The sequence below is a fragment of the Apium graveolens genome, chromosome 3, assembly GCF_009905375.1.
Source record: "Apium graveolens cultivar Ventura chromosome 3, ASM990537v1, whole genome shotgun sequence".
In the NCBI taxonomy this organism is placed as follows: Eukaryota; Viridiplantae; Streptophyta; class Magnoliopsida; order Apiales; family Apiaceae; genus Apium; species Apium graveolens.
Genome location: NC_133649.1, coordinates 32,587,228 through 32,608,886, shown reverse-complemented (window position 1 = coordinate 32,608,886; position 21,659 = coordinate 32,587,228). Strand labels below are relative to the sequence as shown.

The window sequence follows — 21,659 nt, the reverse complement described above, 5'->3', positions numbered from 1 at the left end:
TGATCTTGAGCCATAAACCTTATTATTTCTAAGCCATTGATTATTGCATACCCAAATATGAACCTCAACTATACGATACTACTCCACAAATACATACAAACTAAATACCGAACACTGAATCGAATTACCCACACACTCAAACCATTGCATCCTATGCTTTGGAAGGCAAAATCCTTGAAACCTTGAAACACCGATTCCTTTGTTATTCAATTATTTCATTACCCAACAACTAAGCCTTGAAGCTGCCATATTGATTCTCATGAATCCTGAAACCATGTTATGTGACCGATGGGCTATTTAAGCTCATTGTTATTTCCATTAAGGACGATAATGAAATGAAAAATTCTTCTGCTTAATTGATTGAGTCTCCTAATTTATGGCATGCTAGATTAGGACATGTTAATTATGACTTTTTTCGAAGGTTAAGTGTAAAAGAATACATACCAAAATTAACAATTGATACAAAACATAAGTGTCAGACTTGTATTGAGGCAAAATTAACGAGATCATCATTTAAACGTGTGGAAAGAAACACCAAAGTGCTAGACCTAATATATAGCGATATATGTGATTTAAAATTCGCTCCAACTAGAGGAGGAAATAAGTATTTTATTACATTCATAGACGACTGTACAAAATACTGCTATGTATATTTGTTGAAAAGCAAAGACGAAGCTATAAATAAATTTAAAATCTATAAGGAAGAAGTTGAGACACAACAAACTGAGAAAATCAAAACGATACGAAGTGATCGTGGAGGTGAATATGTTGAACCCTTTGGGAAATTCTGTTCATAATATGGTATAATCCATGAGGTCACTGCACCATACTCCCCTCAGTCAAATGGAGTGGCTGAGAGGAAGAATCGCACTCTCAAAGAAATGATGAATGCGATGTTGCTAAGCTCTGGACTCCCGCAGTCAATGTGGGGGGAAGCCATCCTAAGCGCGAATAATATTTTAAATATTACTATGCGCAAGAATAAGTATGTAAGTCCTTATGAAATATGGAAGAAAAAGAAACCAAGTTACCAACACCTGAAAGTGTGGGGGTGCCTGGAAAAGGTACTGGTCCCTACACCTAAGAAGGTGAAGATTGGTCCAAAGACTGTGGATTATATCTTTATCGGATTTCCACCACATCGCATTACATATCGGTTTCTCATATATGACTCCAAGATTCCTGACATTCAGAAGAATACGATTATGGAATCTAGGAATGCCTCATTTTTTGAGACGACGTTTCCTTGCAATCCAGGAAACGAACCTCTTACAACGTCTAAACGAGCTCATGAGTCTATAAAGGACAATAATGAGAGTGAAGAAAGTGAGGATGAAAATGTGGGGTAGTGAGAAGGAGCAAAAGACAACGTACGAAGAAATCCTATGGGTATGACTTTATGACATATTTGCTCGAGGAAGGTGACCCGAAAACCTATAAGGAAGCGGTTACCTCACCCGATGGCCCCATGTGGAAAGAGACCATTAAAAATGAAGTTGATTCAATTCTGCAGAATCATACTTGGGAATTAGTTGATTTTCCATACGGCTGTAAACCGTTAGGCAACAAGTGGGTTTTCAAGAAGAAGTTGAAAACTGATGGTACTATCGACAAGTACAAGGCAAGACTTGTAATTAAAGGATACAAGAAACAGAAAGGTCTTGACTACTTTGACACATATTCTCCAGTAACGAGAATAACGTCTATAAGGATGATGTTTGCTATCGCTGTAATGCAAAATTTAGTAGTACATCAAATGGATGTGAAAATAGCTTTCCTCAATGGAGATATAGATGAGGAAATTTATATGGAACAACCTGAAGGATTCGTTATCCCGAGTCAAGAGAGGAAAGTCTGTAGATCAGTGAAGTCACTGTATGGCTTGAAACAAGCACCTATGGAATGACATGAGAAATTTGATGAGGTTGTGCTGGCCAATGGCTTCAAGATCAATGAATGTGATAGTTGTGCCTATTACAAAGATAATGAAAGCAGTTATGTCAAGGAAAATGATAATGGTTATGTCATGATGACATTGTATATAGATGATCTACTTATTGCCGGAAGCAATGATAAAGTGATCAAATCTATAAAGGACATGCTAAAGGCAAGATTTGACATGAAAGACATGGGACTAGAAAATGTGATTCTAGGAATCCAAATTTCTAGAACATCAGAAGGACTCGCACTGAGTCAACCTCATTATGTTGACAAGATCCTTGAGAAGTTTCTTAAGGATGACCTTGAGAAAGCTAGGACACCTGTGGATATGACTTTACATCTATCCAAGAACGAAAGTGTAGTGGTTTCCTAGTTGGAATACTCGAGGATAATTGGAAGTCTGATGTACCTAATGAGTTTTACAAGACCAGACATTGCATACTCAATCAACAAGTTGAGTAGGTTTACGAGTAATCCGGGAACTGATCACTGAAAAGTGATCATAAGGGTACCGATGTTCTTGAGAGGAACTCGAGACTATGGACTACACTATGGAAGATATTTAGCAGTATTAGAGGGATATACTGACGCGAACTGGATATCTAGTAAGAAGGCTCTAAAGTCTACGAGTGGCTATGTGTTTACACTAGATGGCACGACAATATCATGGAAATCCTCAAAGCAAACTGTGATAACTCATTCCATGATGGAAGCTGAGTTCGTGGCACTAGATAAATGCGTCGAAGAGACTGAATATCTACGCCAATTTTTAGAGGATATTCCAAGATGGCCAAAGCCTGTGACTGCAATAGGGATATACTGTGACAGTCAATCCGCTATTGGTATAGCACATAGCACGATGTATAATGGAAAGTCTCGTCATATACGACGATGACATAGTTCCATTAAACAATTGATCTCAACCAGAATTATCACTATTGACTATATACCGTCAAAGGATAATGTCGCGGATCTACTAACCAAAGGGTTATCAAGAGAAGTGGTTAAGAAATCATCGAGAGGGATGGGCCTTAAGCCTGTTGCTTAACGACGTTATGGTGGACACCCAACCAATGCTGACTGGAGATCCCAAGAACTTGGTTCAATGGGCCAACTAAATCATGATGACCAAATCACTGTGGGGGAAACCCCTGGCCTGTTCCTATGATGAGAAAACAGTGAGACCCGTATGGTACGAGGTTAATCCTTTGAGTTTTTAATGATCTTTTGGGGAATACATGGAGTTCATGAGTGAACGCATAGAATTTAGTTGAGTAAATGCGGGTTACTCTTTAAGATAAAGATCACATATGTGGGAGAGAAGTGGGGCCGCTTCAAAGGAGAATTGCGAGGCACAATTTTTTAGAAACTCCTGCAGAACCAGGACGATGTTCCATGGCCAAAATGGACATACTCATGAGAACTGAACGAGTCAGAAAGGGTATAGTGATAAGTATATCATCGTTTACACAAACGGTCGAACAGTTTAAGGACAAGCATGTCTACTGTCTACTAGTAAAGTCGGCATGCTTATTCGAGCGAAGGTTCAATGAGCATTCTCTATCTATCGTATGCTATATTTGATCGAAGAAACTATCACCAAGTCAAACTCCTTGTCTGTCTATCTGGTGTGTGCTAATAAAATGTCAATCTCATCCATGTGGGGGGTTGTTGGAAAATGTTGGTAGTAGTCCCATATTGAGTCAATTTGAGTCATAGTTTGAGTGGACGAATGTCGCGTGCGCGCGACAAGTGAAACTTGGAACGTGTTCTCCTCCGGGAGAGCTTTCTGAGGCACTTTGAATCACTCAAAATGACTAAGAGATGGATGAGATATGATCATCCAAAGTTAGTCTCTTAGTTGTGGAAATTTGTGTAGAATAATGAAAGTCCCACATTGAATTAGCAAAGGAGAATGTATAACTTTATATAGTAAAACATTAATGTAGTGTTTAAATGTGTTACTTATGTATTGCTCCAACACTTACGTGCGCGCAGGGGGTGAAAATTTTGGGCTTTCGAGGTGCAATCCGAGGCTTGCGAAGCCTTCGAGCTTGCCCACGTGTGCGACGTGCAGACACGAATGTAGCAAAAAATTGGTCCGAATAATTACAGACTAGTTTTGCTAAATTTAATTTCCACTGGGTTTGGGCTCTTAAATTCTTAATTCATTTTTTATTACGAATTATTATAATTGATTTGGCGTAATAATAATTTTAATTCAATTACGAATTTGATTATTAATTAACGTGTTTTATTTAATTACGCGTAAAGTAGCGCACACGTTTCCCTCGAGTCTATATATTATCATTATCAGGTTTAGGATTATTCATTCATTCGAAATATATTACACAACCGCCTCCTAAACAAAAAAACCCCATTCTCTGCCGGTGATAGTTTATTACTCCGTTCTTGTTCGCCGAAGGCGCTGTTCGTGCAGCAACGCCATTTTTCTCATTTTATCCTGGGAGGCTAACGACTCGCACAAACGGTGAGGGTCGTAATAACTTTAAGGAGACAGTTATACGCTAGACTCGAGAACTTCTCCTTTTATATCCTTTTATTGTTCTTTCTATTATTCGTATATTTTGTATGTATTAATTGTAGATTGTGGTTCACAAACCCTACAATCTCTTGCAGAAACGGAATGTTCTGATTGCTTTCTGCAAGATGAGTGCCCTGTTTTCCCTCTTTCAGTTCACGCTTCCTCTTTCTGTATGGATTGTTTGGCTTTTGTGGAAAAAAAGAAATTAAAAAACCCTTCAAGGATATATCAAAAGGCAATCATAAGAAATCCCATTAATAGTAAACACCCTGCTTTCACCGTAAAGTTCCTGAAAAGAGACGCTAGCTGTGTTTGCTACTTTAACAGATGTTATATATTCTATTAGTTCATAAATTGATGCTTCAGGACCTGTAACACGTGAAAAGTAAATTAATCCTTGAAAAGCAGACATGAAATTTTTGCTATTGTAGCCTTGTGATAATGAAAAGGAATTAAGAGTCAAATTCTATAGTAGGCAAATGTCCATGTAGGAGGAAACCTCGTAAAGAAGTAAGATATACTGGAAATAACTTATTAATAGAGATGTTCCACTGAAAATACACATTTGTAAGTTTCACAGTTCAGTAAACAATTACTGTGGTGTAAAATCTTCTTGTTTACTCTTGTTGACTTCATTTAATTACCCCAACATATACTAACTTGTCTCCAACATGCCAAGTTGCAGTGCACCCATTTCTAGTTCATCAGAAAGATAAATAATTCATTCAAGGATCCTTATATGCAAATACAAGTACTTTGAAGTGCACCATCTAGAAGTTACAGACTCCCTCTCTTTATCTAGAAATTACAGCCCTACTCCAATCATAAACCTATTCAGCCTTATTCTTTATTTCCCAGACACGCATCTAATCTCAAATTTAGTTATTTCCTCCATAAGGATGACAATATAAAGTTCATACTGGATAAATAAAACTGGGTAAAAGGCGTGATAGGTTTAAAAATATATAATGCGAACTATAACCCCCAACCCCCAGGCTTATAATAGGGTCAACCAACTTTGTCCCAATAAAAAAGTCTGTTTATCACGAAAAGGTTATGCAAACATAGCAGCCAACTCATACATTTACAACCTAAACGTGGATGCAAAGAACTTAAAGGCAATATAAAGTAATTAAATTTTTAAATAAAGAAACCAGAAAATTATCAAAATTTACACACATCTATCAATAGCTGTTAAAGCCTCATCCAGAGAAAACCCCATAGATTTCAAAGCGGATATTTTTGTCTTTAGAAGATGAATTTGTTTGACCCTGCAATCAAAATCAACATAAATGACCTATCTAGCCGAGCACATCTATGTTAAACCGCACCAACTTTATGTCGGTATAAGTAAACTCCTGTTAACATATCATTGTAAATGTATATTATGTCTCTATATGTAGGATTATAAATATTAAAAAAGGGGTAAATGAGGGACAACATTCTCATAAGAGATGTTGAAGACCTACCACTAGATATAGGAAGACAGTCACAATATTGTAATTTAAAAATCTTAACAAAGGTGTTCAAAGTGGCAGGTGATGAAAGATATAGAAGCACAACTTTGCAACAAAACATCAGTAAAACAGGTAGACTTCTGACGATATCTTCATCGAAAGTCACAATCTTCAACCATACAACATAATGCCTATATTAAAAGGAATGACTTTGGGTTTAGAAAAAAAAAGAAGGAATGACTTCGGAAGCCCAAGTGAAAACATGTCCAAAAGCTATTCTTTGTATTCAAAATGGCCTATATTTTGGAATTCTTAGTTACTGGCAACAAAATTGATGGAGACAACAAAGTGGAGATCGGTATGAATGTGGATTGAAAACATTATATCAACCCAATGTGGTTGATCCTAGAATAGACATTTAAGTAACTTAGACCGTTAAATACCAAGTGTGTATGAATTCAGAAATTTGAAAACACTCTCATAGCTGAGTTCCATACTATTTTTTTACATGTATGGATATCAGGCTTATGTTTATGCAGCTAGAAAAGTTAAAATATAAATCACTAGAAAGATTTTAAAATCAGATGATAGTGAAAATGGTTCTGGTAGTTCTAAATCGCTATACAAAAAAAGGTCGGGATATCAAGCTTTTGTTTGTGCAAATAGGAAATATAAAATATTAATCACATAAAATCTTTTAACCACAAATGATTATAAAAATGATTATGATATCTCTTAATGAGTATAAAATTCAGTTCGGTCATTTACTATATTAAAGTTTTGGATGAACTGTTTACTTAACATGGTATCAGAGTCCGGTTTAGGGTCCGAGTCCTCTCACCCGTATTTGTTTAATTTAAATATTTGTTGTTGGTATGGGTATTGTTGTGCTTATATTTGTTATTGTCAATCGTATGATTGAGGGGAGTGTTAAATAATATAAGATATGTTCAGACCTTTGTTCAAATCTTATTCTACTATGTTAAAGTTGCATGGGTATTGCTATTGGTTATATTTGTTATTGTCAACCGTAGCAATACTTATCGTACGATTGAGGAGTGTTAAAGAGTATAAGATCATGTTCGGTACTTCCGCTACTACGTTAAGGTTGTATGGGTATTTGTATTGTTATTAGTTATATTTGTTGTTGTCAATCGTAGCAAAATGTATCGTACGATTGAGGGGCAGTGTTAAAGAATATAAGATCATGTTCAGACCTTAATCTACTACCTTAAGATTTTAGATTGACCAATTACTTAACAAATCGCGTTATAACAAAAAGTTCATTAATTAACTAAAACCAACATAATTTCGTACATATATAATATTATCACTTTTAAATCACCTATCCATATTTGAAATTACGTAAAGATATATTATTATCACTTTTAACCACCTTTCCATATTTGAAAGTTAAAGATCAACCAGAAAGTCCTCATCATTCAGCTGATCAAGATGTTGTTTATGAGAAGTTTTAGGAGCCGGCAAGATGGAAATATACAAAATGCCAAAGTATAAAATTGTAGTGTAGCATGGGTGTGTATAAACCCCACAAACACACGCATATATGATTACGAGTGCATTAAAATTTATACTTTAAAAGACATTTTTGCACAAAGCATATGAAAAATAAAATTAATCAACCTGCATGTAATATTTATATACACGAGGTAATACAAAGAATATTGAAAGTGCTTATAGAAATAAAATTAGATATCATAAAACACACACACACTAATCAACATGTTTAAAAGAAAGTTCAAAGAAAACGATATTAGAAATGGATAGACAGCTAGTATCCATTCATTATCTTTTATTTTCTCTTGTACAAGGAGAAGATAAATGTGTGAATGGATTTTCAAAAAGTGTATAATTTATTAGATATGGCATGTGAGGATTTACGTTTCAATATGACTAAGAGATGTAGTGGCGTGAAATACTTGTGTGGTTAAAATTGGAGGATGAAGAAGGCTTCAGTGAAATGGGCGCATTGCTAAAATGTAGTTAACAATGAAAATAACAGATTGATCAATTGCTTTAAGAACCAAATCCTTGGGAAACTTTATATCATAACTTAACCTAGATTTTGCAGAATATGAACAAGTACATTCATCGATTTAAATAATGGAAGTTGGTTGCGAGTCCATAGTAATTACAGTGAAAAGCTCAACAAAATGCAAAGTTGCCTCCCAGAGCTTCAAGGCAAATTTCATTGCTAAATTAACTGAAGCGGAGTGCATTCGGAAAATCAACTCATATTAGCCCCTTCTCAAAGAGCAGAAAAAACGGCTTTGCAATTCTCACTTAGTAGCACTTAAGTGGTGCTTCTCGAAAGTGGATAGGCATTTAAAAAGCAAAGCGCTTAACTAGATAGCGCTTCTCTCGTACCTATGGGCGAGTCCAGTGAGATTAAAGTTATGAGGTATACATGCATGCAAGAAAATTAGATAAAAATCTCCTTTATTTTTTTCGTCGCCGTGTAGGTGACAGTGGCCGGAGGTCTCCTCTGAGCCCACTCGGTCTAGGGGTGCACCATGCCCCCTACTCGGCTCCCTACTCGGCTGGGGTATGGTCGTGGCCTCCTCGGCTGAAAACCCCCTTTTTATCGCCATATAGGTGATGATGGTCGAGGGGCACAACGTCTTTTTTGAGGGGCTATGGTCGTGGTCTCCTCGGCTGAAATACTTTTTTTCATCACCGTGTAGGCGATGATGGCAAAAGGGCTCGAACTGGGGCACTCGGCTTAGGGGTGCACCATGCCCCCTACTCGGCTGAGGGTATGGTTGTGGCCTCATCGGCTGAAAAAACTTCATTTTTGTGTTGGGTAGTTGTCTCCTACTTAGCTTAAAATTCTTCAAATATAATCCTACTCTTCTGAGAGTATACGAGATCACACTCACGGCTGAAAAGCGTTCAAATGTAATCGTACTCTTCCGAGTCCACTCTTCTGAGAATATACGAAGTCACATCCACGACTGAAAAGCTTTCAAATGTAATCCTTGAAGTTAACATTCACGGAAATTTATTTCCAAGTTCCCTAACTCATTTATTTAATTAGGGAGATTAGCATCGTTAATCCGAATTAGTGACTAGCCCTTGATCTTTGCTTTATTTGAGCGTACTCAAGACTGTCTCTGTGGATTCAGCTATTGTACCCTTGAATTCTGCCCTGACGGAGCATTTATTCGTTATTTAAATATTTTTCCTATTTTTTTTGAGTGATTTTAGTCGTCTGTAGGTATTTAACTTGTAAACGACCTACAAACGCGAACCAAGTTAGGTTGTGACTTGCAATAGCTGGTGCCCTTTTCTTATAAAAGAAGGGGAGAGGCATTCATTTTCATTCACTTTTCATTTCCAACTTCTCAAATTCTCTCTAGTTCTATCTTCTTCAAGTTTCTCAAGCTTTACTCAAGCTCCACTCAAAGATGTCTGACGAACACATTGTCCCTTCTTATGATGACAATAGTGGGAACGATGGTGGGAACAATGGTCCTTCTCCCTCCGTGTCCGAGATGCTTGCTCGTCGAGCAAAGGAAAAATCATAATGAGGTATGATACTTAACTATTCTATATATTTAAAACCTTATTCAACCGCTTCAAGTTCGTCAAACAGTTTCAAGACTTAGCCGAAAAGTTCCATGCTAGTTTTCATCTTGATGCTTATAGCCATGTTAGTGAACTCAAGAAGAGTGAGTTCAGGCATATTAACAAACATATAGCTTCCCTCGAGGGATGAAAATCTGTATGGCTCGTGATAACGACCAAACTTGTCACTGGAATACTACTTGTTTATGTGTATTCAGGAGTTCTATCCTTTTAGGACTAAAGTTGTAACACCCCCAAATTCGGGGTCGGGGATCCGGGTTGTCATGAGTTCCATTTCCCTTAACAACACCCAATCTTAATAAATAATCAACTACTCTGTACTGTGACCCCACAATAAACACACACACCACAAGTTATAGTCTCAGAGATGAATATCCAAAAATAATCACAAGTCGTTTTATTCCACAATTATATGCCAATACACCTTAAACAGGTTTCTGAATAAATTTACATTTCTTTGCCATTATTACAATTCATAAATATACATAATCTGATACATCAAAAGTTGAAAGCCTAGCCTATTGGTAGTTCCTACCTCAGCTATGGCGGCATCAGTGCTTCTAGAAAACTGCGGAACGTCTCCTAACCTCTTGCGAATCGGGAGCTTGGTCCGGTTCATCTTGTCTATCTGATGTTGTGTGATGAAAGAAGAAAGTAAGGGTGAACAGCAAGCCCACCAAAATAATATGTATAATGATTAACAATATATGAGCCTTCTCATAGTACTCATGAAAGTCTTGGTCAAAAGAAATGAACCAAGTTGATATCTTAATGCGATGAAGTCGCAAAATATTCAGTATATATATATACATATATACTTTTCAAAATATTGGAAGTCCTCTTCCATGCACAATATACACAAAGTCCCAGTGTATAACTGTATAAAAAAAAATATCGTTGCAAGGTGATCTCATATATCTAACCTTGTCTCAACGTTTTTCTGAAAATCTTTGTCATTCATAAGACAATTATTAATTAGATATAAGTTTAAAAGATGAAGTTATAAGATACCCCAATATACTTATATCTTTCCCAAATACTACTTGAACTACCACCGTTCAAGTTATAATTAGCTTCAAAAGTTCATCACATAGATGAGACTATAAGACAAGATTTGAATAGATTAAATCTTTAAAATATTATCAAAATAAAATGAAGTTACGAGATACTTCATTTGATGTAAACATCATTTTGAAAACTTGACCCTGCCAACACTCAACAATCGCCCAACCGTAGCCTTTCTATCGAAGTGCTCTGGGTAGTGTTGCAGAAATTATCCAATTGGATGATGAACTCATTACGGGAGTTTGCCGCGCCAGGAAGACCACTTACGATGATCAGTCGTAGTAGTACAACCCCACCATTTTCTACATGTAGAGGAGAACCTGTCGGATTTACTTGTCAACCGAACACTGAACTCCTAAGGAATGGACCGCCTTAGCGGAACTTCCAGGCCATTTGGGCCAATATAATAAGGCTGGGCCGGCGCTACTCGGCCACTTACGCCACTCCTAGTTCAGATGAAATCCATGACTCTGAAACGTAAAGCTTGTCCCCACTTTCCCCAAGTAGAAACTTGTTGATACGGCTCCACCAAGAAGTCGTATCTATTTGGAAAGGAGAACTCACCGATATTTCCCAGGCGATGCCTGTTAATGGATTAACTTGTTCCAAGAATTTTACTTCCCGAGTGTTGGGTAAGTAATCAATTCATTTATCAAAACAGCAACCTTGTTGCGAATATAAAACACACCACAGAGCCGGATCCCTCAGGTTTTGAGCGAGTATTTAAATCCCCTTCGAAAGGAGGATCTTAAAAAAATGAGTTTTGGAATCTGCTCTAACTTTTAAAAATCATTTTGAAGACTCGCAAAATATTTTTAAGAATGTTTGGAGTGAAGCTGATTTAATGAAGTAAATCAGTCCCCAGAATATTTAGAAAATGTCTGAATATTATTATTTAAATAATATTCCCATAAAGAATAATCTTTATAAAAATAATTGAAGTAGAAGTTTTAAAACTTATACTTGAAATGAATAGCAAATAATCAAAGATATACTTATACGAAAGTAATATCTTTATTTGAATAATCAAAAATAAGTATGATTATCGACACCTTATTCTTTAATAAAATAAAGAATATATTGCAGTAATAAGCGGAGTCATAATACCTCGAATGAATATTATAAATAATATTCATAAAATAAAGGAGTCATACATCCTCAAATGAATATCCAAGTAATATCCAATAATAATATAAAAGAGTCATAAGCCCTCGAATGAATATTCAAATAATATTTAATTAAGTAAAATAAAGGTATCGAATAAACCTTATTCGATCCATAGTTTTAAAAACTATATCCATATATATATAAATATATATATATATATATAATATACTCGGGAACATCGACTCCCGGTTTAGAAATATGTTCACCTTTTATCCCCTATACTAAGGGTATACGCAACTACTTGCTTATTTCTAGCATAGGTATTATGCAACTATAAGCATTGAAATCAACAGATAGATAACCAGATTACGAAACAGACATGCATATATACCATATCAGCATGCTCCAATATATCGCAAAATTTGCTAATAACAATCATGCACTATCACAAGATAATGCATATACATATATTTACATCACAACAACAGTATATCGGGTAGAAAACTTGCCTGAGCGACTGGGGGTTACGAATGGCTCGGGACGAGTCTGGTAACCTATAAACAACAAGTAAGTTGGAATTAAACCAAAGTCACTTGTAAATCTATACTCTAACCAACTCAGACTCTAACGCTCGTTTTGCGCTTACTGATTCTCTTAAGTCACTCGAGTACCCTCGGCTCCACCATTTTTAATAATTTAACCTTTACGAGTTTTAAGGCGATTCCTTCGCGAGTGTCTTACCAACTGCCTAACACACTTACCATAAATGTTTTATGCATTAATTAACCCTTTTTGGTCTTTAACCTATGTTTCAAAGTAAGGCGAGGGGTAAAGGTTCGTTCGCGAAACACCGTTACTTAAAACGGTCGTTTCTCCTAAACCGTACATCGGATTCAAGCAAACCACATATCAAAACGAAGCTTGAAACATAACCTATCTAAGCATGGAAGTGGTTAGTTTATAGAAGTGGGTGTTCGGGTCCAACAGTTAATCACAAAACAGTTTATAGAAAATCGGGTATTACGACGGCTATAACCTAACGATTTCTAAAGTTTAAACTACACCAAATCATCACCAATTCAACAACAATCCAACATCCATCAACATCAAACTAAACCCATTCATCTAAGCACTATTATCATCCAAACAAACCAAACTTAAAACTAAGGGTTCAAGAGTTTATACCTTCCTTGGAGAGTGGGTAGTCACTAACAAGCCTCTAGGAACCTTGATCTATGCTTAATCAACCTTAAGCTTTCATGAAAATCAAGAAAATCAAAGTAAGTTACTATTCACTACTATTCATCATCATCTTTGATGAGTGGATTAGCTATGCAAACCATGGAATCTTGATCTTAAACTCATGGTATAACTAAGTTATGAAATATAGGATCCAAGGGAACAAACCTTGTAATTTTCCATGGCCTAGAACTTGAGTTTTGAAAATCTATTTCTTCATTTCTTGAAAAGGCCGAATGGAAGAAGAAAGAAATGGGGGAGAGCTTTTGCTTGCTTGTCTTGCCTTGATATTTGTGCAAAGAATGCATGGTTGTGGTTAATTATTGGCTAAATATCTTGTTTTCACTTGCTTATGTCATTGCTTGCATCACTACTTTGCCACATGTCTCATTCTTGTGGTGTGATGATGTCACCTTTCTTCTAACCACATGTTTTAGCTTATATTAGAAGCTTCCTTCTCATGTTACTTGCATTTGCTTGCCCCTTGGACGTTTATTTGTTTTACGGTTCGCTTAACTCTCTTTCTCGTTGATCGTTTGAGGGATCATACCCGGGATCTTATTACTTGGGTTCCCTTAACCTTTCTCAATACATTATATTCCTTTTTATAATCCTCTCTTATAATCCTTGAATTTAAATCCCTTTAATCATGTTACCTTATACTCAATTCTTTCGGTATCTGGTGGATTTTCGAGAAAAATCAAAGTGTTCGGAATTGGATTCTGACGATCTTTACATACACTTATTTACTTTATGGAATACTAATACGATCTTAGAATTTCCATAACAGTACTCCTATATAGCGTGGTCTGATAATTTTTCTTAATCAGCATCATCAGCAAAAGTTACTATTCATCCGTGTTTCAAAAAATTCCAAAAATTGGGGTTATTACAAAAGTTCCCGGTCCATCCATTTTACATGGAGCTGCTGTCAGAGGTAAGAGCTCATCCTTGCCAACTCTATCTGAATGAATGGGCTTTGATCATTGTGTTTATAGTGAGATTCCATCAGTTGGGAATTCCTTTGAGCACTACAATCTTTAAGAGTATTTTCTTGCTCAAAAATTTTCCCTTGTTGAGGGCTGGATGGGCTCAAATCATGCATAGACCCGGGGTTGACAACATTGTTAACTCACTTTCCCTTCCCGACTCTTATCATGGATGGAAGATGAAATTATTTATTCTTGAGCTAGAAGATGGTGACTGGGGAGATCTCATTGTTCCTAGATTTGGCAACATAGTCGAACATCCCAATCATATTTTAAAACTTAATGTTCCTGAGTATTACGCCCGACATGCGTATATTAGTGATAGGGGTCAGACTCACTTTCGGCACGCCCTGACCAAGAGAGCGCTAGTTGAAGCTGGACTTAACAGTCTTTTACTTGAGGGTATTTTACTTATTCATTCTTCAAATCTGAACAAGGTTGTTCTTATACCAATATTTTTCTTATTTTATTTAAGTTGCTGATGTCTTGGACACAGAGGATGCCAAGAAGGGGATCAAGCCCACACGGAGAATGATCAATCAAGCTGCTAAGGAAGCAAGTTGTCTTCCTCCCAAGGTTCTCCCTTTCTTGGGGGAGTCCTCTACAGGGAAGAAGAGGACCAAGGGTTTTGATGGGAACTGCAAGATTCCTTTTGAGCCCGCTTGGGGTATATGCGGCCAAGACTCTGTGATCGAAAGTCCGGAGTGGGGCCTAGACTGGTTCATGTGTGCTATTACTGCCCCCGACTTGATCGAGGTCACTACCCCAGCAAGCTTCTCGAGGCGGATATGATGGGCGCTCATGCCTTGTATCAGGTATGCTAGATTCTTTTGGCGTATTTGAACTTTTTTAGTCTATTTTTGGGATTTATACGAGCCTACTCTGCTTAGTCTAGTCGGTTTCACTAACTCCTTATTGTTTGCCCGCTCCTTTTCAGGATAACGCTTACTTCAACGCCTTGTCTCTTCAACGACGCACTCTGATATGACAAAATATTGCCTTAGAGAAGGCGATGAACAAGTTGGATAAAGACTACAAGAAGTTGGAGTCAAGGGATGTGGTGCCTGAGGACAACATGTATGATGATCTCACGAGTTGGAGGAAGCTGAAGTGGGGGGACGATGGTTAATCTCTATCATCGAACAAATGAGTTTCTTTCAGCTGATGGATCAGCATGATGATAAGATGCGTCCAGTGAACATGTCACTTGGTTGAAATTTGGCCATCATTAAGGTCCATGGTGTCTATCCCAATGTTTTTCAGTCAGAAGACTTCCCTAGTCCTTGGGCTTCATCTGACACTACCATGGTTGCCCAAACGCCTGAATCAAGGCCAGCTGTGGCTCCTCAACATTTCAGCTCCAGTTCTAGCCGTTCTGGCTCCAGGGGAAAAGTGCTCATTCGTGATAGAGCTAAGGGAAAAGCCCCAGTTCGAAGGAGCCCTAATGAGAAAGCTCCATTCAAAGGTCACTTATACGGGAAGGTTCATGAGTCTATTCAAGAAAAGATGATTCAGAATGAGGGTTCCTTCTCCTCCTCTTTGGGGAGCTCTTATAGTGACACAAGCAAAATGTGAGAATAATGAGGAAGTCACCAAGAGGGCGCATAATGGAGATGAAGAAGAAGGCTCCTCCGAGGAGTAATTTTTCGGCCTTACATGGCCTTGACTGCCTCTTGTAGCTTTTAAATATTTCATATTTGTACCCTAATTGTCCTTCGGGATCTTCTATTTTTTATGCATTACTAGCTTATTTATCTACTTGTCTTTTATTTCTGGTATTTGGCCTTTCAAGACTTGCACTTATCCAATGCTCATACATAAATAATTGACCGAAAAGATAATAAAACAAACTTGCATATATAGATAATATCCTGAAAAAATGGGTTCAACCCTTACATAGAATAAAAATGGTTTCATCGACCTTATTACTACGTCTACTACTAAGTACTAGAAGCATGAATTGCTTGTCCTAGACATGATAAACCCTTAGGTTTGAAGTGTACCAAGTTCAAGGCACCTCATATATGCCCAATGTTTCCAACTTATAGGACTCTCGTCCTAGTGTCTTCTTGACCTTGTAAGGTTCTTCCTAATTTGGGGCTAGCTTCCTTTTCTCGCCAACTCCTGATGCCTCAATATTTCTCAATACCAAGTCTTCTTGCTGGAAGAACCTTTTTTTAACCATCCTATTGTAATAGAGGGAGGCTCTGCGTTGATGCTCTAATTACAGGCGTTAGCTTCATCTCGAACCTCGTCAATGAGGTTGAGGGTGAGCTTCATGCCTTCTTCATTAGTTTATGGTTCATATGCTTCAACCCTAAGTGATCTGTGGGTGATTTCAAGGGACACTACTGTCTCAGCTACTGATAAGTGGAATTTATATCCACTTGAAATGCTTCATATCGGCTTAAGTTGGTGTTTTGGACTCAAGTATTTGGTATTTTTTATTTGTTTTGTGTTGAGTCATTTCAGGGCACTAGTCGAAGGTGGAAATGAGCTTTCAAATTATTTTATGTTGATAAGAGATCAGGGAATGGAGTTGCGGAAGTTTGCGCGAAGATCAGAGGAAGAAACAAGAAAATGCAGAAAATTCTCCGGAAGGACAGCATGCCCGCGCCCTATAGAGCGCGCCCGCACCAGTTATGCCAGTAAGGGAGCGCGCCCGCGCCCAACCAAGCGTGCCCGCGCCATACACTTGCTGCAGAATCCTGATTTGAGTCTGATTGGGTTATTTGAAGAGTCCAGGTCAACCGGGGGCTGATATATAAAGAAAAGAAGATGTTATTAATGACAAGAAAGCCAGGGAGAACATTAAGAAGACCTAGAGCACACGAGATGGATAAGGAGAAGAAGAATTAGTTCATTCTTTTGTATTCTTTGATTTAGGAGATACTTTTGGATGCTTGTTTTTTATTTGTTCTAAACCTTAGTTCTTCTATATTCTATCGTAGTATTCTGAACTTATTTATTACCATGTTTTCATTGGAACCCATGGCGACGATGTGTTCGATCATGAACTGATCGTTATCATGGGGTTCTAGCGTATTTATTTATGGATTTCAATAGTTGATTGTTCGAAATCTTTAGTGTGTGGTGATTTATGATTTCCTAGTTTGGTTGTGCTTATTCGTCTTTGATGCGTAGCTAACATCTAAGATTTTTTGTTAATCTCTATTGAAGCGAAATTGAATATAGAGGTTTAGAACTTTCCATGCTAGCATAGGTTTATGTATGAATTGACATGCATAATTCGTCGAGTAATTTTAACAATCTTACCTGCCCTATGTAATCACAATAGATAACTTGTTCTTAAATCGTTATGTTTTCAAATTCTATAGACATATAGGGTCTAAGTATAATTGGTGTCTATTTGGCTACTATCTTGATTGTGGATGCTCAGTAGTAGGGTATACATATATCGAAAGATAGCGTATAATAGTTTCGTGTTATCTGATTAGTTATCATCACCATCACATACTATTGATAAATACATAAACTTTGAATGAAGTATTTAATGAAGTTCGAATCCTATATTTTATTCTCATATAAGTAATTTACTTTTAATCTCTTAGTTAATGAAAGCTAGTATAATCTCTTAAGTATTTAATTAACTCAAATTTGTTACTTGTCTTAGCTGTGAACGATAATCATATATTATTTCATAAATGCATAATCTGAACTTAACCTAAACCGGTCTCTCTAGGAACAAACTTGACTTAAATCTTATACTACTTGTGATCACGTACGCTTGCGTGTATTTTTGCGTGTGTTTTATTGCGAACAAGTTTTTGGCGCCGCTGCCGGGGATCGGTGTTATATTTAGTTTGTGTGTTTGTCATCAGTGTCGTTAAAGTTCACTGACTCGAATTCTTTATCTTACAAGGTTTATTTGTTCGTGTGTGTCAGGTACTCTAGAGAGCGTGTATACGAACAAGTTCTCAATCTCGTAAGGAAACACTAGACGAAGTTGAAGAAGAAGAAAAATAAGTTTTTGAAGAAGTTGAAAAAGTTGAAGAAGAAGTAATCATTGCAATGGGAGAACCAGCAGCAGCAACGAAAGCGTTGATGGATTATTCTCAACCAAAGATCAATGACATTCAATCTAGCATTGTCAGGCCAGCTATCGCAGCTAATACCTTCGAAATTAAGCCTAGCACAATTCAGATGGTATATAATTCAGTCCAGTTTGGGGGTGCTCCAATGAAAGATCCCAATATGCACATTAGGGAATTCATCGAGATCTGCGACACCTTCAAGTTCAATAATGTTTCTGAAGATACTGTGAAACTTAGACTTTTCCCATTTTCTCTGAGGGATAAAGCTAAGTGTTGGTTGCACTCTCTACCACCAAGTTCAATTGTGACATTGGAGGATCTTTCTCAGAAATTTCATACTAAATTCATCCATATGGCAAAGACAGCTGCAGTCAGGAATGCTCTTACTCAATTCACGCAGCAACCGGTGAATCTTTATGTGAAGCTTGGGAGCGCTATAAGGAGATGCTTAGGAAGTGTCCTCATCATGGAATGCCTGACTGGATGGTGATCAATTACTTTTATAATGGTTTGGGAGCACAGTCAATATGGCGCCTTCCAAACCCGGGTCAGAAGTTTGGGGTCCACACACACACCTTATTTATAACCTACTTATAACAATACTAAAGATAATAATAATATGCAATGACCCTACTTACCAACTACCACAGATCGCAACAGGTTAAAGTATGCACACAAGCCAAATACACTAATATATTACATACCGATTAAATCCCAACCATTCAAACTCAAACTGAGTATTAAACATATTACAAACTTTTACAAATTTACATTATTCCAAAAGAAGCCTACTAGCTCAGCTTCAACAGCCTTAATCCCTAGCTCTCGCACTGTAATGGGGATCCTTGCTACCAACTGGTTCCTTCTTAACTGGAAAGAGTATAAACAATATCGCACAAATGAGCTAACTAGCTCAGCAAGTCACAATGACAAAACTGAGAATAATGATCATCAAGTGAATATGGTTATGATATCAAGTGAACAATGGATTGTGATTTAGAATTGGATACTATATTTTTATTTTAAAACCAAGGTTAGACTGCTGATCAGTCACGCACTAACCCCGAGCAAAGCACACATCATTGCTCTAACTACTGGATCCAAGGCACACATTGGCCTAACTTGACCATTATATGGTCTGACCACGAATCTGGTCCACAATTTTATAAAAATAAACCAATTCTAACATAATAAAAAAATTAAACAATAATAAACAATAATCAGAATCATTAACAACAGTGAGTGTTTATCAAAGAAAGGGTTTCAACCCTTGTGTGGATCAACAAGGTACTTTCAAGGCTTGGATGTTGGGTAATGAAAGAATTGGATAACAAAGGAATCAATGTTTCAGGGTTTCAAGAATTTGGCCTTTTAAAGCATAAGATACCATGGGTTGAGTATATAATAATTCAGTTCAGTGTCTGGTAGTTAGTTTGTATGTATTTGTGGAGTAGTATCGTAGATTTGTGGTTCGTGTTTGGGTATACAATAATCAATGGCTTAGAAAGAATATGGTTCATGGCTCAAGAATAATAACTGAAATCAGGTTTTAGGTTTCTGTGCTTCAAAGCACTTGCAATGTCAACAAGACTATCAAGTACTACAATATCTCGAGAAAGTTCAGAACACTTTCCTGGTATTAGCTTACTATCCAGTACTCGCTTCCAATCACAATCGTTTTACTCCTCAACTACCTGTTTCCCTTTCCTACGTCTTGCCTCTTCTGCTCACATATTATAAGCATCTATCAATCATCAACTCATAGGATTCTATTCAACACATACTTCTATCTTCCCTTCGTTTCACCCAAATCCGATTAACGGATTGAAAGTTATGCAATAACCAAGTAAACACCGAATATATAGACCGATAGTCAATCAACAAGACACATATAACATATAATACATCACGTAATCAATGACATATCATTTATAAAGAAGTCTCGGGTCATAAATATGCTTTCGGGTATTTAAAATGATATTTTAAGTATTTTTCAGAATTAATACGGGTCATTGGATCAATTTCGGATTAATAAACAGGGTTCGGTTGGCCAATTCTGGCTCCGAAACAATTTTGTAATAATTATCGAGCCTTGGAAATAATTTAGAATAATATTTTAAAGCTCGAAACTATTTTTCGAAATTTTTAAATCATTTTTAAATAATTAAATCTAATTAAATAATTAATTAAAATTAATTAATAATTAATTAAATCAATTAATCAATTAATTTTTGAATTAATTGACCAATTAATCAAGTAAAAATCAACTGAAATTAATTAACTAATTAATTCAGATTTATTTTTGAATTAAAAATAATTTTCGGAATTAAAATACTAATTTTTAGAATTTTCAGAAATTAAAAATGAATTTTTATAATAAAAATAAATAGAAAATATGATTTTTAAACATTTTATAAACAGGAATCCTATTTTTGAAAACTTTACAAACTACATGGACTAAACTTCATCATCTACAAACTACAGGGGCCTTTTTGCAATTTTGCCAGCCCAGCCGTCGACTAGCCGGAGTGTGGCCGGAGAACACGATTCCGGCCACCTCAGGCCACCAAACTGTCCAGATTAAATCTATAGGTTACCAGCAACTTATTCGTGCAATCAAAACTCAATAATCATCTCCGTTCTGGCCGGAAATTGGCCAAGAACATCGCCGGTTTCCGGCGAACATCGAAAACTTTCAAAACACAACTCCCTTCGATCCATTAATCCTCTGTTAACGAGCTAATACCAATCGATTGCAAATTTCATAAGGAACACAACCCACTATAAATTAACAGCTAATAACCCTTGAATCAAAAAGCCCCAAATTTCAATTGAAAACATTCATACGGTCTATAAACCCTAATTTTGAAATTCGAAAATTAAACCTACTTTTGAGCATGTTATTGAACTCCAAATCAGACGTATAATATATCAAAATCATCAGGAAAACAAGTTCTACCACATGCAATCATCAAATCATACAAACAATCATCCGAACAAAAATTCATATTTTTCATAAAAATAATTCGAAAATAATTAAATTTATATAAAATCAACCTTTGATTCTGCAGTAAAACAAGTCCTGGAATCTAATAGTACTCCTTGAGACCTTCAAATTGGTTACTCCAACTTTCCAAACGAATTTCACTAACACCTTGAATTTGTGGTTTGATTCTCAGAAAGGTTTATGAATATATGATTTTTCTCTGTAAAATTATATAATTATCTGTCTGCAAATGATTTTGATACGAAATAAAATACGGTAAAAGGCTATTTATATTTATGGGAAATTAGTATCCCGTTGGATCATTCCGGATATAAAACGGTACGTTTATTTGTAAAAACTGATCCAAACGGTATCGGTTTTCGGGATAATTATCCAAATCAGTACAATTTGTACTGCGGTCTTGGTCTCAGCGCCTGTTTACACGTATTAGGAAGTGATAATTGTGATAGTTTAATAAAAAGCTCCCGTTTATCAAAAATACGGGTTTTATTGATTTACCGAAACGAATATTGTATCGAAAATGTTGCACCGGGACCCGCGCAGGACAAACTGTACGCCGGATCGAAAAAGTCGAAACATGAAAAATGCTCGAAATATTACAATTAGGTTAGGAAGGAGTTCTCGGAAGAGTTTCGGGTTCCAAAA

At 36.6% G+C, this 21,659-nt stretch overlaps 1 non-coding gene across 1 annotated transcript; it reads right to left on the bottom strand.

Moving 5' to 3' along the window:
* Positions 1-18,374: 18,374 nt before the first annotated feature.
* On the bottom strand, positions 18,375-18,480 carry LOC141716323 (small nucleolar RNA R71). The gene has a single exon (XR_012573036.1). It is a non-coding gene; the product is annotated as a small nucleolar RNA R71 (small nucleolar RNA).
* Positions 18,481-21,659: the final 3,179 nt, after the last annotated feature.